General features: G+C 46.2%; 2 non-coding genes across 2 annotated transcripts; both read right to left on the bottom strand.

Annotated features, from left to right (window-relative positions):
• Window positions 1-665: 665 nt before the first annotated feature.
• On the bottom strand, window positions 666-738 carry TRNAV-AAC (transfer RNA valine (anticodon AAC)). Its single transcript has one exon. It is a non-coding gene; the product is annotated as a tRNA-Val (tRNA).
• A 2466-nt stretch (window positions 739-3204) lies between these two features.
• Window positions 3205-3277, bottom strand: TRNAK-UUU (transfer RNA lysine (anticodon UUU)). The gene has a single exon. It is a non-coding gene; the product is annotated as a tRNA-Lys (tRNA).
• Window positions 3278-5562: the final 2285 nt, after the last annotated feature.

Here is a 5562-nt window from a genome sequence, read left to right as displayed (position 1 = left end):
AGACTCACTGTCCCCGCTGACCTGAGAGCTGCTGTCACAGGGTTGTGTGTACTGGTCACTTCGGGAGTTGCAGTGCCCGAGGTAAGCACCACCCCCTCCTGCACCCCAACCCCCAAGCAGAAAGCCCGCACCCCACACCCAAATTTCCTCCCAGAGCTTTGCTTGTCTTCCTTTCACCCAGAACCATCCTTCCTCTCCTGGGTTGCAAGTAGCCATCCTTGGGAAGCCACGAGGCAGGCACAGGATCCTACCTCCCAGCAGCCAACTGCACCTCCCCAGACTTTGCAGAATGAATGGTGGCGCTCTACTAACCCCACTTAGCCGCACTGAGGGGCTTAGCTTCTGCCCTGCCTTCCTCAGCTCGACTTTCCTCTTTTGCCCCATTCTTGCCTCACTTCCTCCTTTGGCAAGTCACACAAAGGAGGCCAGCAGGAAGAGCTGGTCTCCACCAGCCAACCTCCCAGGGCAGAGGAGACCAAGCCACAAGGCTCCAAAAGGTGACTGACCCAGATCCTCTAACTTTCCTCTGCTGATGCCAAGGCTCTTTCTCAGCTCATTTCCCCAGCCTCTGTCCTGCAGGGGTTGGGTTTGTCACAGGTACATGCCAGTGGCAGGAGTAGGAACTTTGCTAGACAGCCAGGGAAGCTGGGAAAACTAAGCAATTTTGTTTCTGCCTGGTTTTGAACCAGGGACCTTTTGCGTGTTAGGCAAACGTGATAACCACTACACTACAGAAACTCTGTCAGAAGACTCTGCCCCTCCCTTCATAAGAGTATAAGAATGGCTATACTGGGTCAGACCAAAGGTCCATCCAGCCCAGTGTCCTGTCTGCCAACAGTGGCCAATGCCAGGTGCCCCAGAGGGCGTGAATCTAACAGGCAATGATCAAGTGAGCTCTCTCCTGCCATCCATCTCCATCCTCTGAGAAGCAGAGGCTAGGGACACCATTCCTTACCCATCCTGGCTAACAGCCATTCATGACTTAACTTCCATTAATTTATCTAGTTCTCTTTTAAACCCTCTTACAGTCCTAGCCTTCATAACCTCCTCAGGCAAGGAGTTCTACATGTTGACTGTGCACTGTGTGAAGAAGAACTTCCTTTTATTTGTTTAAAACCTGCTGTGCATTAATTTCATTTGGTGGCCCCTAGTTCTTATATTATGGGAACAAGTAAATAATTTTTCCTTATTCACTTTCTCCTCATCATTCATGATTGTATATACCTTTATCATATCCCCTCTTAGTCTCCTCTTTTCAAAAATGTAAAGTCCTAGTCTCTTTAATCTCTCCTCATATGGGACCCATTCCAAACCCTAATCATTTTAGTTGCCCTTCTCTGAACCTTTTCTAGTGCCAGTATATCTTTTTTGAAATGAGGAGACCACATCTATACGCAGTATTCAAGATGTGGGTGTACCATGGATTTATATAAGGGCAAATATTCTCTGTCTTATTCTCTATCCCTTTTTAAATGATTCCTAACATCCTGTTTGCTTTTTTGACTGCTGCTGAACACTGCATGGTCGTCTTCAGAGAACTATCCACGACGACTCCAAGATATCTTTCCTGATTAACTGTAACTAAATTAGCCCCCATCATATTGTATGTATAGTTGGGGTTATTTTTCCCAATGTGCATTACTTTACATTTATCCACATTACATCTCATTTGCCATTTTTTTGCTCAATCACTTAGTTTTGTGAGGTCTCTTTGAAAATCTTTCACAGTCTGCTTTGGTCTTAACTATCTTGAGCAGTTTAGTATCATCTGCAAACTTTGCCACCTCACTGTTTACCCCTTTCTCCAGATCATCTATGACTAAGTTGAATAGGATTGGTCCTAGGACTCACCATTGGGGAACACCACTAGTCACCCCTCTCCATTCTGAACACACCGATGGGCGAACCTGGAGAAAGTGATGGCAACCCTTCGATGGGTCAGCTGGCAGAGCAAAGGACTGGAGCCGGAACTCAGGAAGTCATCCTTATGTTGTCCTTCTGACTCCAGCTTGAAGGAGAGCTTCTTTTTCTTCCCCTTGCTGAGAAAGAGCAGGAGAAGAAAGAAAGATCAGGTGAGTCAACTCTTGCTTGGGAGCCACCCACTGAAAATGTAAAAACAAAAAAGTAAAGCCATAAAAGACTTCAAAGCCCACCAGGCCCAACCTCTCTTCTAATATGGCAGAAAAGCCACACGTCTCCTGTCTAGGTAGCGATATCCTATTGCCCCACAAGAAGTGGAAGGTCATCATGTTCAGCCTCAGCAGCACTCATGGAGCAGGGGGAAATACATGGCTGAGGAAATTCCCTGTAGACGAAAGATAGGTCTTGAGCATCACAGCTTTGTAGGTAATTACAATGTCTACTTACGCCACCGGCTGAGCCATTCCTCACAGGCCAGCAACTGCTTCTCCCAGTTTGCGTTCCTCACCATGTACCCAACTAAATGCTAGAAGGCCCAGCTCATCAACCTACCCACTCTTGCAGCCCTCCTCTTCCACCCTGACTGATAGGGAGGAGTATTAAGCCTCCCTCCCTTAGGCCTTTCAGCATTCCTGGGGAACACCAACACCGCCCAAGTGACTTTGGGCCAGTTGGTCAACCAATAGGGCTGCCTCCTAGGCCAGGCTGCAGCCCAGCTTCAGGACTCAGAGGAAATGGAGCTCCCATCCCTACCTACAGGACTCCAAGCACGACCAGCCTTCTGGATCAGACATCCCCTCTTGTGCTCAAGTCACAACAGCTAGCAGGCAAAAGGCAGGCTTTCATATCATTTGAGAGAGCAAGACAGAGCCTTGGAAGACCCAGCAGGATTAGGTCGCACAGGAATTGTCCTCAGATCCTACTGAGTCTTCAACTCAGATTGCAGGATTCAAAGTCCTGAGGGCTGCTCTTACACCATGGGACCAATAGGGAACCCCCAGATCTCTGCTGAGTTCTGGTGTGGATGACCCTGCGGGCGCAGCCCTGCATTTACTCACCAAGTTGGCATGTAACAGTTTGCTGCAACTCCCAGAGGCCTTTCTTAATCCAGACTGAGAGGCCAGTGGCCATGTGAGGAAATTGCCCCTTCCATCCTAGGCAGTACATGGCCCTTTCTAGGAAAGACCAAGTCCTGGAGGAAAAATGACTGTTGTGAAATAACATCCTGAGGAGATGCCTTTTTCAGTTGTTGGAGGAGTACCATATGGGGAAATGCTCCCTTTTCACCTGACCAGGAATTTGAACCCTGGACCGTCAGATTAAAAGTCTGATGCTTTACCAACTGAGCTAGCCAGGCTCATGGAAAAAAGGGCAAGTTTGATGCAGAAGAGAAACTAGTCAAGAAAAAGAGGGCAGAAAATTTGCTACTCTTGCTTCTTTAGCAGCCCTAGGCCCATCTTGCTTCTCCATGTGGCACCCAGAGACATTCTTCTTTTTTTAGTTAAATATCAGATCCAGGAGAAAACACAGTTATACAAAGCAAAATAAAATTGACCTGTCTCATGCAGTGCTACATTGACCTCTATTCAGACTGAGCCTAAGGGAGGGCCTTGCTTTGGGATCAAACATGCCCTCTCGTGCGAGTGACAACAGCTAGCAGGCAAGAGACAGGCTACCATGTCATTGAAGAGAGCAAGAGGAAGCTTTGGAAATCCCAGAATAATTAGCTGGCAATGAAAGGACCCCACAATTCTACAGGGGCTTGAACTTTGATTTCAGGATTCACAGCTCTGAATACCAGCCCTTACACCATGGGACCAGCCAAGAGAGTTTGACTTCTGGCATGAAAGACTCTGTGGGGACAATTTTTTCTCTCAGGGAATACCCAGTGGGAATATGCCTTTCTGGCCAGCCCTACATTTACTCAAAAAAATCAGCACACAGCACTTTGTTACAGGCCCAGAGGCCTTTCTTCCTCCAGACTGTAATGCCAGTGGACAGGTGAGGAAGTAGCACTTTCAGTCCCAAGCAGTAAAGAGCCCTTCCTAGGAAAGGCCAAGTTCTGAAAAGGAAAAACTGAAGTCAAAGAGAGTCCTCAAGAGATGCCTTCTGAAAATCTTGGGGAATTGTCCTTCTACCTGACCAGAGACTTGAACCCTGGACCCTCAGATTAAAAGTCTGACGCTCTACCAACTGAGCAAATTTGATGCTGAAAAGAAACTGCTCAGAAAATGAGGGCAGAAAACAATACAGAAAACCTGATGCTTTCACTCTCTTAGCAGTCCTAGCCCCAGCCTGCTCCTCCCTGAGGCCTTATTCTTTTTTTAGTTAAATAGCAAATCCAGGAGAAAACACAGTTATACAAAGCAAAACGAAATCACAAACAGAAATGTCATTGGAAATACAAAAATTAAAAAGGAAAACGCAATTCCCATCACTTTATCATGTCTGGGCCATTCCTGTATCGAGAGCACCTGCTAAGGGCCCTGCGTGCTTACGAGAAACCTGGAGAAACTCATACCACAGCCTGAACATGAAACTCAACTGCTCCCAGGTGCTGCAGTAAAACCCTTTCCCTGCTATGACGTTGCACTCCATATGATTTTATTAAAATATGCTAATGAGTGTGAATATAATGTAACTGGAATATGCTTTATGCATGTAAGGTAGCATTACAAAGTTTATAATCGACTGTGTGTGTTCATCGTATGTGTATGAACCGATCATTCTTGTATCTGAAACTAGAAATATGAACAATAACTCTGAGGTCTTGTTGTAATGATGCAAAGTGTGGGCCACTAATAGTGGTTTGGACTCTTGATGGCTCCCATTAACCAGGACAATTGACTGTAGATGGCTCTGTCCTGCACCATCTGTGAGTCAGGCCAGGAAAAATGAAGGCTTGGGGTCTCACAGGACATGTGAGCATGTCACCTGGTACAGGAATCCATCTTAAACCTGGGGCTTTTCCCCAGGAGAGAGACAAAAAATTCCTGCCTTGTACCAAAGTTATGTAAGGGGGTAGAACAGAAGAAAGGTGGCTGCAGTCATAAGAAATCCCCTAGCTACCACCTGAGCTGGAACAAGGATTATGCCAGGTGAAAAGATTGGGCCCAGACTAGAAATAAGCCTAGTCTGCAAAAGAAGCTCATTGGAAGATCTCTGAGGGTGAGATTTTATCTGTATTGAGTTTCATATTGTATTAGGTTTAGACTTGCATGTTTTTGATATATTTTGCTCTATGGAGAATACAAACTCTATAGAGAAGGAAAAGTTAATGCCTTAGAAGATTCTGTGTGTGTGTGTGTTAGATGGATGCGAAGGTGTCTAGAAAACACTCTCCTGTAGTCTCTTTTCTCTGATTTCCTTTAGAAAATTTGAAGCAGGGAGCAAAAACCATTGTCTTCTGACAGGTTTGAACTCAAAGCCTTCAGATTATGAGACTGAGACACTACCAGCTGTGCTAAGAAGGCTTGGAAAAGATTTAGACTCAATGCATATAGAATCCTTCTGCAGCCGTGACCGAGCCAGGAGTGCACTGGAAGAAGCAGGGGGATATGGTGCCCAGACACCTTTCCTGGCAGCTAATAGATCAATTTTCCCTGACAGTGAACAATCTACTGGAATTCATGGCAGCAGAGG

Source organism: Gopherus flavomarginatus, unplaced genomic scaffold (genome assembly GCF_025201925.1).
Source record: "Gopherus flavomarginatus isolate rGopFla2 unplaced genomic scaffold, rGopFla2.mat.asm mat_scaffold_1524_arrow_ctg1, whole genome shotgun sequence".
Classification (NCBI taxonomy): Eukaryota; Metazoa; Chordata; order Testudines; family Testudinidae; genus Gopherus; species Gopherus flavomarginatus.
Note: the sequence above shows the minus strand (reverse complement) of the source record. Positions and strands in the feature narration are given on the sequence as shown.